Consider the following 14,371-nt stretch of genomic DNA (forward strand, 5'->3'; position numbering starts at 1 on the left):
CATGTAAGTATGCATCAGGCTGCTCTTACTCCCCCTAGTGGTGGAAACCAAGTAAGACATACAACTACTCAATGAAGAAATCCATAATATAATTTATACAGGATTAACTTCCCTTACCTGTCCTCGCCGCAGGAATTGCTGAAAACAGACAGATTCCAGCCTTCACCCATCACGACGGGCAGAGTTGTGCCAACCTTCAGGTTTTTTTTGGGGTTCCTTCTCAGAAGAACCTCCTACCTGGACCTTGTAAAAGACTCTGCCAGAAACTTTCGTGCCACTATGTAAATAGTACAGTAAGTCTGGTTTTCCCAGAGCCCAGTCTTCCAATAGGAGAGGACTTACAGGCAAAACCTCGTTTCTTCAGATGATGAGGCCCGGGTACCATATCATCTTGGGAGTCAAAATATCGGCCCGAGATATGGATCCGGTTTGTTGTAGCCCTTAGGCCCCCGCAGGGACCTGCACAGAACTTTCTTCATAGCACATGTTTTATGTGACAAACCACCACTGGCAAAGGGAAAAATTAGGTGCCTCCCATATGGGAGGGGTTATATAGGGAAGGAATTCTCCTTAATTGGGGGTTAACCAGTGTCCCATCACCAGAGGTGCCTATATAACTCATTATGTAATGATCCTGTGTCCCGTGATGTATGATCAAGAAATAAGCATACGGCACCTGGTATTCCCAGTCGGTCTTCCATCCAGTTACTAATCAGGCCCGACAATGCTTAACCTCCGAGATCAGACAAGATCGGGCACTTTCAAGGGGATGGGGCCATAGGCGATCTCTTTGGGCACTCTCAACCATCTTGACAAACGCCAACATGGTGATCTTGGGAAACAAGCTAAAAAAACCAAGTCAATGCCAACATTGGAGGCTAAGCAGGGTTGGGCAATCAGTTTACTTGCCTGAAATAGGCATCTCAGAACTGCCATCTGGCTGCTTCCCGGGTTTCCAACTCCTTCAACTAATCCCAGGAGACAATACTTCGCCTCCATCCTGGTGGAGGTTCCAAACACCCGATCAATGGTTCCTGTCACCTCCGTCCAGTAGCAGATCAACTTCGGGCATCTCCAAAACATGTGCATCATGTCTCCCCCCATGTTCCCGCACCGGGGGCAACTTGCGTCCGGCCGTTCGGCCAAATTGAATAAGTTCTATATAATAAGAACAGATGTGACATCCTCTGAGAGGAGAGCCACAATTGACCACAGGCAGTATTCCTGTGGCCAATTATAGCTCAAGGGGGTTTAGTACACACCCCACACTATATAAGGCAGCCAGCGCGGCGGCCTTGTATAGTGTGTTGCGGCGGTCAGGGAAAGAGGACGATAGGCAGGGACAGTGTCTTTACTGCTTGGGAACCTAGCACTGTTACAGTGGGTGTTATGTGCCTCCTGCACAGTACACACCTGAAGCTACCCTTTATTACTGGTGTTCAATTTTTGCAATACAGGCATCGGCAGTGCAGAAGTTAGAGTGGGTGTTGTGTGCCTCCTGCACAGTATACACCTGAAGATACCCCTTATTGCTGGTGTTCTGTTTCTGTAATGCAGGAACCTAGCACTGTTACAGTGGGTGTTGTGTGCCTCCCACGCTTGTCCTTATTTTCGGCAGCTGGACGTGTTGAGCCACATCATGGCTTGGTCGGATGTGAAAGACCAAGCCCTCCTAATGCTCCTCATCCTCTCTCACCCAGGCTCAGGGTACTAGCCTGTGTTCTGTATACACTAGGCTTTCTTCTGTATACCCTATCCTCTCTTTATACTCTAGCCTGTCGTTTATGTACACTAGACTCTTTGTTTACCTCATAAATGGCAGTGTATATAGAAGGAAGGCTAGTTTATACAGAGAGGCTAAGGTATACAGAAGGTAGGCTAGAGAATAAAGAAGACAGGCTAGTGTATACAGGACACATGCTAATGTATAGAGAAAACAGGCTTGGTTATAGAGAGAGACTGAGACTATTATATTCAGAAGAAAAGCTAGTGTATAGAGAGAGGCAGGCTGGGGTATACAGAGAGGCTAGTGAATACAGATAGGGTGATGTGTACAGAAATGCTAGTGTAGACAGAGAGGCTATAGTATACAGTTATTCTGGGGTATACAGAGAGACTAGTTTAAAGAGAGGCTAGTGTATACAGAATACAGACTCGTGTGTGCAGATAGGCTTGAGTATACAGAGATGCTAGAGTAAACAGTGAGGCTGGGGTACACAGAAAGGCTAGTTTAAAGAGAGGCTAGTATATACAAAGATGTTAGTGTATAGAGAGAGTCGAGTGTATACAGATAGGACAGTGCATATAGAGAGACTAGTGTATACAGAAGACAGGCTTGGGTATACATCCAAGCTGACAGTGTATACAGAAGCCTGGGTAGTGTATACAGAGAATCTAGTGGATACAGAAGACAGGCTGGTGTATTCTAGCTAGTTTTTAAAGTCTAGTGTATACAGAAGACAGGCTGTGGTATACAGAGGGTTTAGTGTATTCAGAGTGTCTGGTGTATAGAGATGCAAGGGTGTACAGAGAAGCTAGTATATATAGAAGACTACAGCATACAGAAGAAAGGCTAGTGAATACAGAATAAAGGCTGGCTTCTACGGAGAGGCTAGTGTATGCAGAACACTATCTAGGGTATAAAGAGAGGCTAGATTATACAGAGAGGCTAGTGCATACAGTGAAGCTATTTTATATAGAAGCCTGGTTAGTGTATACAGAGAAGCTAGTGTGTACAGAAGAAAGGCTAAACAGGCTATAAAGAGAGACAAGTGTTTACAGAGGACAGTTTGGGGTATAGAAAGATGCTAGTTTATACCGAGAGGGCATACAGAAGACAGAAGACGGGCTAGTGTATTCAGAACATAGGCTAGGTATTCAGAGAGTCTAGTGTATACAGTCGGCGAGTGTATAAATAAGACTGGCTAGTTTACACAGTGTTTACAGAGATGCAAGGGTGTACAGAGAAGCTGGTATATAAAGAAGACTACAGCATACAGAAGAAAGGCTAGTGAATACAGAATACAGACTCGTGCATGCAGATAGGCTTGAGTATACAGAGATGCTAGAGTAAACAGTGAGGCTGGGGTACACAGAGAGGCTAGTTTAAAGAGAGGCTAGTATATACAAAGATGTTAGTGTATATAGAGAGATTCGTGTATAGAGAGAGTCGAGTGTATACAGAAAGGACAGTGCATATACAGAAGATAGGCTTGGGTATACATCAAAGCTGATAGTGTATACAAAAGACTGGGTAGTGTATACAGAGTGTCTAGTGGGTACAGAAGACAGGCTGGTGTATTCTAGCTAATTTTTACAGTCTAGTGTATACAGAAGACAGGATGTAGTATACAGAGGGTTTAGTGTATTCAGAGAGTCTGGTGTATACAGTCGGCGAGTGTATACATAAGACTGGCTAGTTTACACAGGGTTTACAGAGATGCAAGGGTGTACAGAGAAGCTAGTATATATAGAAGACTACAGCATACAGAAGAAAGGCTAGTGAATACAGAATAAAGGCTGGCTTCTACGGAGAGGCTAGTGTATGCAGAACACTATCTAGGGTATAAAGAGAGGCTAGATTATACAGAGAAGCTATTTTATATAGAAGCCTGTTTAGTGTATACAGAGAAGCTAGTGTGTACAGAAGAAAGGCTAGAAAGGCTATAAAGAGAGACAAGTGTTTACAGAGGACAGTTTGGGGTATAGAGAGATGCTAGTTTATACAGAGAGGGCATACAGAAGACAGAAGACGGGCTAGTGTATTCAGAACATAGCCTAGGTATTCAGAGAGTCTAGTGTATACAGTCGGCGAGTGTGTAAATAAGACTGGCTAGTTTACACAGTGTTTATAGAGATGCAAGGGTGTACAGAGAAGCTAGTATATATAGAAGACTACAGCATACAGAAGAAAGGCTAGTGAATACAGAATAAAGGCTAGATTATACAGAGAGGCTAGTGCATACAGTGAAGCTATTTTATATAGAAGCCTGTTTAGTGTATACAGAGAAGCTAGTGTGTACAGATGAAAGGCTAGACAGGCTATAAAGAGAGACAAGTGTTTACAGAGGACAGTTTGGGGTATAGAGAGATGCTAGTTTATACAGAGAGACTAATGTATACAGAAGACAGGCTAGGGCATACAGAAGACGGGCTAGTGTATTCAGAAAATAGGCTAGTGTATACCGAAGACAGGCTTTTGTATGCAGAAGACCGGCTAGTGTATACAGAGAAACTAGTGTATAACAGAGTGTATATAGAAGACAGGCCAGGGTGTAAAGAAGACAGAGTAATGTATACAGAAACAGAAAACATGCTCGTGTATATAGAGAGGCTAGTGAATTTAGAGGGTAGGCTAAGTGATAACAATAGACAATCTTGGATATACAGACACATTTCGTCATTTCATCTAGTTCGCATCTCTAATGGAGTTTGTCTCATTGCCATGTTATGCCTTTTCATTCTTATGCTAAATATAGACTACACGATTTTAATCACCCACATCAAGCATGCAATAAAACTATCATACATCAAAATAAACCATGTACTGCCAAAACAATAACGGCCAATAACTTAAAAAATTACTTATCAGTCAATGACTTAACAAAATAAACTTTGCACTCTTTTGCTCTATTTTGCATATTTGTAATTCTCCACATCAACTGTCACTTTGATATCACCACTGACGACACACCATCCTGACTTATTTTGTTTTATTTATTATTAGAAATAGAGAACCAAAACCAGTTAAATCTATTCACTTCGATGAGGTCTACCGCTAATTGTACGGTAATGCAAAATGTTCACAAAACCATCCATTTGCTACCAGACATGCTGCACATATTATGAGTAATGTAAACCTTTTAAAGCCGGCACATTAAGAATAATGCAACCATCTCTCTACCCCTATGCAATAGGATTCTCTTTCTGACTCTATTTTGTATATTACTTCAACTGTCACACTGATAACCATTTGTAACACATAACACTGGCAACACATTTTTTAAAAGCAGCAAAATGCGAGAAAGTGGTTGCAGTAGCAAAGGATAGCAATAAAGTTTGATTACATTAATAACACATAATGCAACTATTTTACATTCACATCAAGCATACATCCTATTGTAAACTGTCTATCACTATTAATTTTCAGGGTTACTGATACATTATGCGGATAACCAGTGGAAACGGAGAAATGTCAGTGTAAGCCGTCTTCGTGCGTAACAAAATTAATGGAACGATTTACACGTTGGAATTTACAAGCTACGTTAATTTACTCTTAAATAATGTATACCCTTTAGCTGCTTAGCTCACACTTTGCTGTATGTAGCCGCGTTTACTGTATTAATGGTTTCATGTAAGTAACCAATGGGGATTGACATTTCATGTCTATCTCACATCTCTAATGCAATTTGTCTCTTTAAAATTTCATACTTTTCCGGTTATTATACTTTCTCATCCTTAAAGACAAGTTGCTGATATTTTATGATTACAGCAATCATCTCATCTAATTGCTAGTCCGATATTCTAACTTGGTATTACTTTGCAAGGCTCTATTGAACAATGTAAAGGTAAGCTAGATATTTTGTGTATTTCCACTTAAACTCGACCTGTTTATACTGTCTCAATATTATCCTTTCTAATTTTGCTAAATTAGATTATAGGGTTTGCTATGTCTAAATCCACCTTTATTACGTATACTGCTACTTTTAGGATAATACAAAACCATCTTTTGCTTCTTTACACGCTTCACATATTAAGAGTAATGCAATGCTACCGATGTGAACAGTTCAATTACTCTTCTTACATTTAGCTGGTATCTCTCTGCTATAGGAAACTGAATTTGTATTACAACGATAACTCATCTAATATCAGTCCACTCAGTGCTACCGGGATAACTTTTTCATTTAGAGTAATGAAATGATTTCTCAGTCATTTTGAAGCTACTGCAAAAAACGCTTCCGATCTCTTTTCAACTGCAATACTTAAGCTCTGCAATATAAAGGAATATTTAGCTGCTTAGCTCAAACTTTGCTGTACGTAGCCGTGTTAACTTTATTAATGGTTACCAATGGGGATTGACATTTCATCTCTAATTCACATTCACATTTCTAATGCAGTTTGTCTTTTTGCCATGTCATCCTCTGCCAGTTATTTTCCTTTCTTATCCTTATGCTATATTTGGGGTATATTTACTACATTATTAAAGACACGTAATGAACCCGATTGATAAAAACCTACACACGTCGTTGCTGTCATTTCCTGTATTTCCACTTAAACTCGACTTGTATATACTGTCTCAATATTAATCTGTGTTATTTTGCTATATTTATGATTAGAATAACCAGATTACGATCTCTATATCCTGGTAAACCAACTCACACAAAACCATCTTATTTCTACCTTACACGCAGCAATAAATATTAAGATATTAACATTTAACCGGTATCTCTCTGCAATAGTAAACGGAATGGGTAGATCACTCATCTAATATCAGTCTTCTCAGTGCTACCGGAACAACTTTTACATTTAGAGTAATGCAACGATTTCTCAGTTTTATGAAGCTACTGCAACTAACGCTTTGGATTTCTTTCCTGTTAAATTACGCTCTGCAATATTAAGCCATGTAAATTGTCCTATTGGTCTACTAACAATGCTATGTATAATAATACAAATATTTCAAAAGCAATATCGTCTCACTACAATACTTACACTCTGCATAATAAATATGATTAATGCGACTAATGCTAATAATAAAGTCGTCTAAAACTCGGCTATAGGTAGAGAATAAAACTATCTTACATCAAAATAAACCATGTACTGCCAAACCAATAACGGCCAATTACTTAACGTCTATCAGTCAATGACTTAACAAAATAAACTTAGCACTCTTTTGCTCTATTTTTTATATATGTAGTTCTCTACATTAACTGTCACATTGATATCACCACTGACAACACACTACTGACCTTTTAACAGCACCAAATATGAAAAAAGCACTGTAACTCTTTACATGATTTAGATGTAGTTGCATTAGCAAAAAATAAAATCATGTCTTCTGTACACGCTAGCCTTTCTGTATACAGTAATCTTTCTGTGTACACCAGTCCCTCTATATAGACTAGCCTCTCTGTCTTCTGTATACACGTGCCCGTAACCTATATACACTAGCCTGCCTTCTTTTTACAATAGTCTCGGTGTCCCAGCCTCTCTGCATACACTAGCCTCACTGAATTCCCCAGACTCTCTTCTGTATACACAAGCCTATCTGTAAACAATAGCTTGTCATCTGTACACACTAGCCTCTCTGTATACACTAGCCATTCTTCTGTATACACCAGGCTCAGGGGAATAACATTAGCCTATCTGTATTACCTTGTTTGACTTTTCTGATTTCTGTTTCTTTTCTAGGGTCTACCTCGCCGTATACCCAAGCCAATCTTATTACCCCAGCCTCATTCCAATTATAATAGCCTCACTGTATACCCCAGGCAGTCTTGTGTTGGGTTTTTTCAGTCTGCTCAGCCATCTTCTTGTAGGGTTCTTCGGGTCAGCCCTTGCTCCCTTTTCCCCACGTATCCTCTCATTCACAAGAAGTTCATTCTCATGTCTGGGTTACCTTGGGCATCAGGCTCATCCTATCCTTCACGGGACATTCATTTGGGTTTGCGTAGCTTGCAGGCTCTTAAGGGGTTCCTTCTCATCTTCAGGTCAAGAGTCGGTGGGTTCTACTCTCACAGCGGTAACTTACAGTTGGCGTTTGGGCATATGTCATTTTATGGATGGGATCTTTACCTTTCCTTTTCCACCTATACTTGTGTCTTTTTGCCCTCTTTTCAAGCATACTGACCATCCAGGCCATGGCACACCTCAGGCCTTGGTTCTTAACCACTACAATACAGGGCACTTTCGCCCCCTTCCTTCCCAGCCCAATTTTCAGCTTTCATCGCTCTAGCGCTTTCAGTGACAATTGCGCGGTCATGCTACACTGTACCCAAATGACATTTTTTTCATTTTGTTCGCACAAATAGAGATTTATTTTGGTGGTATTTATTCACGACTCCGTTTTTTATTTTTTGCGATATAAGCGCAAAAAAGCGGAAATTTGGAAAAAAAACAATATTTTCTTTTTTCTATTTTAAAAGAAATCCAATAAAATCAAATTTTGTCATAAATTTAAGCCAAAATGTATTCTGCTACATGTTTTTGGTAAAAAAAAATCCGTTAAGTGTATAATAATTGGTTTGTGTGATCACGGACATATGTACGCAAATGATCATGTACATATGTGTGCAGGTGATCACGTACATATGTGTGCACATAATCATTGGGACAAGTGATTTTAGTGGGACATATGTGGGGGACATGTTTTTATTATTAGGGACATGTGTTTTTATTTTTTGGGGACATGTATGTTTTGGGGATATGTGTGTTATGGGGACATATGTGGGGACTGTATTTACACTGTGTGGTGTGTTGTGTGTTTACACTAGACTGAAGATCAGTGAGTAAAAAGCTGTAAAAAACAGCTCATACTCACTGATCATCAGCCGGCTGCAGCAATCTACTCTCCTCTCCTCAGCGATGACTTCTGTGTGAGGAGAGGAGGAGCCGATTGCCTAGCAACCGGCTGTTTGTTTACATCACATGACGGCCGTGATTGGACACGGCCGTCATGTGATCAGGAGGGCCAATCACAGAGCCCTGATTGACATTCCTGAACGTCCTATCAGAAGTAGACGGCTCCCACCCGGCCGTATATGTGCATTGGCCGGGTGGGAAGTGGTTAAGTAATATCGCATTTCCCACTTGAAGACTCTGATTACAAGTGGGAAGGCTGGCCGCAGGCCAGCCCGTATTTGTGGGAGGAGTCTGAGGGACTATTAAACCCTCCTCCTCTGTCAGGGCCAGGGTTGGTGTTTTCTAGGGAGAGAGAGACCGGGTTACACAGACTTGCTAGTGTATACAGACGGAATAGTGTATACAGAAGACCAGCTAGTTTATACAGAGAGGCTAATGTGTACAAAAGACAGGCTAGATTATACAGAAGAACGTACTGGATATGCAGAGATGGAGGCGAGGTTATACAGAGGGAGAGGCTGTTTTACACAAAGAGGCTAGTGTGTGCAGACTTGCTAAAGTATACGGACAGACTAGTGTATACAGAGAGGCTATTTTAAACAGAGAGACTAGGGAAAACAGAGAGGCTAGTGTACAGAGACAAGCTGACAGTGAGGCCGGGGTATAATGAGAAGCTAAGTTATACAGTAGACAGGCTAGTTTATATAAAAGACAAAATTGGGTAAACAGAATACAGGCTGGGGTATAATGAGAGGCAAGATTATACATAGAGGCTAGGGTATAAAGATGTATACAGAAAGGTGGGGTATACCGAGAGACTATGTGTATAAAAGACAAGCTAGGGATGGACTAGTGTATACAGAAGACCGGCTAGTTGATACAGAGAGGCTAATGTGTACAAAAGACAGGCTAATGTATACAGATAGGCTAGATTATACAGAAGAACATCCTGGGTATGCAGAGAGCTCAGCTTCAAGGGATGGCCAACGTGAGTAATATGAGTGAGACTCCTCATCCCCCCCCCACCTACCAGATCTGACTTTCATCCCCTTGCCCTCTCTGCCCCGGTCATCTGGTGGCAGTTTTATGCACTCCCTGGCCCCCACCCATTCATAATCCTTACCGACCTTTCCTTCCGCTGCTCACAGGAACACACTGGATGACTTGTCTAATTAACCAACTTGTACAAGACACCGCTATCCTCCTGTCTGACACCGGTCCCCATTGGAGGCGTTACCCCTCACTGTTTGGGTGGTCCCTGCCTCCCCCTGGATGCTCCACATATACCCCGACGACATTGTCGGAGCGGCACCACTTGACAGGTGGCATCTCCCATTGGAGGAAGGGATGATGGCCCCAACCCCTTGGCAGCAGGTTCTTTCATGTACAGACCAGGGCGGCTCATCTTCCCTTCTGGAGTCTTGACCTTAGAGGGGGGAGTTGCACTTTGGGGGGTCTGAGTGATACCTAGTGCGCTGTACTGGAAGGGCTTGACATTCCCGCATATGTGTCCCCTCTCCCTGGTTGCGCCCCTCGTCCCCCCCTCTGGCCCCCACCTACTCTTTGCCGACATTGCCTTCTGCAGCTTTCGGGGACACCCTGGATGACTTACTTATTGAGCCTATTGGTGCGAGACACTGCTTCCCTCCAGTTTGACTCTGGACCCCCCTGGAGGATTTACCCCTTACTGTTTTGGCGGTCCCAGCCTCCCTCTGGATGCTCTACACAGCCCCCGATGGTGATGCAGGAGAGACACTAATTGGCGGGCACCAGAACTGCTGCTCGGGTGAAGTCTCCCGTTGGATGGAGGGATGGTGGCCCCAGCCCCTTGCCTGCCGGATTCTCCATGCACCGACCAGGGCTGCTCCTCTTTCATCTTCATGTGGTGACCATGGAGGGGAGGAGTTGAAACTTATGGGGTCCGGGTGGTTGCTGGTGTGAGCACGCTAAAGGACTTGACCTTTCCGCATGTTTGCCCCCTCTCCTTTGCTGCCCCTCCTTCCCTCCCCCCTTCCCTCCCTTACCCCCTTCCCTTCCCTCCCCCCTTCCCTCCCCCATTTCACTCCCCCTTTCCCCCCTTACCCCCCTCTTTTCCCCCCTTCCCTCCCCCTTTTCCCCTGGGGCGTGGATGGAGGAGAGGGGGTAAGGGGAGGACAATCTGCCAAAGAGAGAAATACATTTGTTCGGGGGCTGCATGTACTTTTGGGGTATGGGACGGGGGGTGGTGGATCCCATTCTGTGATGCCTTTTCTGTTGTGACGGGCTCCCTCGTGCATGCCTACATTTAGGGCGAGCTGAGGAGACCCCTCAGTGCTGACAGTTCTATGCTCTACCTCTGTTTTAATTATACTATTGTTTTTTGGTTCTATGATGTTACTGATTGTCTTTTATTTGCATACCGGTATCAGACGTGACATTTACCACTGCCGGGACTGGGGGGACTGGGATCCGGGGGCTCCCTCTCCGACCTGTCTACCCACCAACCCAAGTAGGACGGCGCTTTAAACCCAGTGTACATCTGGTAAACGCTATAGCATAATTGTGCTGTTTTAGTATACAATTCCTGTACTGTTGAGTGCGGACAACCCTTAATTTCCCTCTCCCCCTGGGGTTGAGGTGCCCGGCCTCTTTTTCCCCTTACCTTTCCTTCCATTTGCCCTTCCTTTTTCCCCCTTAGTTCCCTCCATCCATTACCTACCCAATACCTACCTTGGTTCAACTTTCTTTGCTTTTCTCGGACGTCCCCCTTCCCCTCCCCGAGGAGCGATGGCAGACTCAGTCAAGGTCACCTCTCTAAACGTTAAGGGACTGAACTCCTCTGAAAAACGGTGGATCCTCCTGTGAGAACTGAAGACTTCCTGTACTGATGTGGCCTTTATACAAGAAACACATTTTAAAAATACTAGCCCCCCCTTTCTACGGTCAAGATCCTTCGCTAAGGTCTACCACTCTACTAACCCCTCCTCTAAGACCAAGGGAATCTCCATTCTGATCTCTAGCAGGCTCCCCTCGGTTCTCCAGGATTCTCTGGTGGACCCTGGGGGCCGATATCTTTTTCTTAGGGGCCACATTGGAGAGCTCCTTTTTACATTTGCCACTGTGTACGCTCCCAATGATCACCAAGACACATTCCTCAGAACTACCCTGCACAGATGATGTGACTTTCGGGAGGGCCAGTTGATATTAGGTGGGGACTTTAATGTCCCCTTTCGCCATCGGTTGACACTTCTGCCTCTTGCTCCTCGCTCCTCATTTACTCTAGAAAGCGGATTACTAAGTGCTTACTGAATGACCAATTAGTTGATATCTGGTGTCTGCAACACTCCGGGGAAAGGGACTACTCTTTTTGCTCTTCCCCTCACAAATCATACTTGAGGATAGACTTCTTCTTGATTCCACATGACCAACTGCACTTGGTGAGCTCTTCCTCCATCGGCCATATTACTTGGTCTGACCACGCTCCTGTAGCCCTTACCTACACCCTCTCTAGGAACCCCTCACCTAGGACTCTATTCTGGCACCTTAATGAGAGCCTCCTCCAGATACCGGAAGTTTTAGCAGATGTGACCAGGGAATTGGACCTTTATTTCCAAGAAAACTAAACGCAGGACTGCGACCCTTGGATAATTTGGGAGGCTCACAAGTCAGTACTCCGCAGGGTACTTATCAGGCACGGGGCACGCATCAAACGAACACGGAAGGAACAAATTGCTAATCTGTTTTGTGAACTTGCCTCTGTGGAAGCGAAACATAAACATGCCCCCTCACGGACCTTAGAGATTGAATTGGGGACACTCCGTACCCAGATTACTGACCTACTCTATTATAAAGCGAAAGCAGTACTCCAGTTTTGTCGTAAACTGATGTAGGAATCAGGGGACAAATGCGGAAAAATCTTTGCCAGGTCAGTAAACGAGTTGAAATCTGCCTCTTACATACAACAGTTGATAGATGAGAATGGCCAGAGGGGCTCTACCCCAACCCAAATAGCCAAAGTCTTTGAAAAATGCTACTCTGATCTCTACAACCTGCCCGATTCAGGGTCCGGACAGGACAATATAGACAGATATGTAACCGGTTCTGGTCTACCAACCCGATCACACTGGAAGAAGTCCAGATGGCCGTGGGACCTCCGAAGGTGGGTAAGGCTCCGGGCCCTGACGGATATACCGCACAATACTATAAGACCTTCCTCCCTATTCTCGGCCCGCGCTTGGTGAATTTATTGAATACTCTGAGCTTGAATGGGGATTTTCCTGAGCATACCCTTAGAGCCCACATCTCGTTGATACCTAAGGAGGGCAAAGACCCGGGCCTATGTGGGAGCTACAGACCAATTTCCCTCCTAAATTCGGTCCTAAAACGATTCTCTAAAATCCTTGCCACGTGATTGGCACAGCACTTGCAGTCCCTTATACATATTGACCAGTTAGGTTTTATTCCCACCAGGGAAGATAGGGACAACACCATTAAGGTGCTTACCCTGGTCCATAAAGCAAAGTCATCTGGGACCCCTTGTCTTTTCGTGAGTACTGATGCCGAGAAGGCTTTTGATCGGGTCAAATGGACATTCATGTTCTCGGTCCTTCGCCATATAGGTCTGAGTGAACGGATGTTGGCATGGATAAGTAAGATATACTCACGCCCTTCAGCTCAACTCAAAGCGAATGGGGTGCTCTCATCTCCCCTTGACATTGGGAATGGGACCAGACAGGGTTGCCCCCTGTCGCCCCAGTTATTCGCACTGTCATTGGAACCCTTTCTCTCCACAATTCGACAAAACTCAGACATAACGCGACTCCAAATCGGTACTATTGACATCTGCCTACGTAGATGACATGCTGTTCTCGTTGACGAATCCCAGAGTTTCCTTGCCAAATCTCCTTCGGGAATTCCAGATATACGGGATACTTCTTGAAATCAGAGGCCATGGGGATCGAAGTCCGCCCGCAAACGTTACTAGACTTGTAGTCCAATTTTCGATTTAAATGGACCCATACAGCCCTTAAGTACTTAGGTACTTACATTCCACAGGACAACGCGCGTACGTTTATGTTGAACTTCCCCCCACCCCTTGTCACTAAGATCCGCAGTTTGCTTCACGGGTGGCATTCTGGCCTCCATTCCTGGTTCAGGAGATGCAATCTCATTAAAATGAACATAATCCCTAAATTTACCTATCTTTTCCAAGCTCTCCCGATCCAGATTCCAGTCCCGTTTTTTAAGCAAGCTCAATCCCTGCTCACTCAATTTATCTGGGCCCACAAAAATCCCAGACTTAAGTGGTCACAGCTGACATTGTCTAAACAACAGGGAGGGTTGGTTCTCCCTGACTTGCGATGCTACTACCTGGCCTCCCATCTGGGGCGTGTATTGGACTGGAATGGAAACAAACTTTCTAAGCTCTGGGTGCTACTAGGACAATCTCACTCCCAAATTCCGCTAAGAAGCACCATGTGGTGCTATAAGGATTTACCCACAGAATTGACGTCACATCCCACTATAGGGGCTTCATTGAAAGTCAGTCACCTGATCGCTACCCAAAACACACTCACGTCTTTGACTTCCTGTTATATATGAAATATGAAATATTATGAAATAATGATATTTCAAAGTCTTAAGTATATGTTGAAATCAATCAATTCTTGTGAGACGAATTTCCTTAATTAGATCTGAGTCAGCGTAATTCAAAAATGTGTATTTATTTGTACACATTTAAATACAAAAGGATGCTTACAAAAATAGTACAATGATTCTTATAGAAGATATAAGGTTATTTCAAACCTAAAATGGC

The 14,371-nt window shown here is 43.7% G+C and overlaps 1 pseudogene; it reads right to left on the reverse strand.

Moving 5' to 3' along the window:
* Nucleotides 1-664: 664 nt before the first annotated feature.
* LOC143999216 (5S ribosomal RNA) lies at nucleotides 665-783 on the reverse strand (annotated as a pseudogene).
* Between the last annotated feature and the right edge of the window lie 13,588 nt (nucleotides 784-14,371).

This window comes from Lithobates pipiens, unplaced genomic scaffold (assembly GCF_037356315.1).
Source record: "Lithobates pipiens isolate NorthernLeopardFrog02 unplaced genomic scaffold, aLitPip1_a1.2 Scaffold_19, whole genome shotgun sequence".
NCBI lineage: Eukaryota > Metazoa > Chordata > Amphibia > Anura > Ranidae > Lithobates > Lithobates pipiens.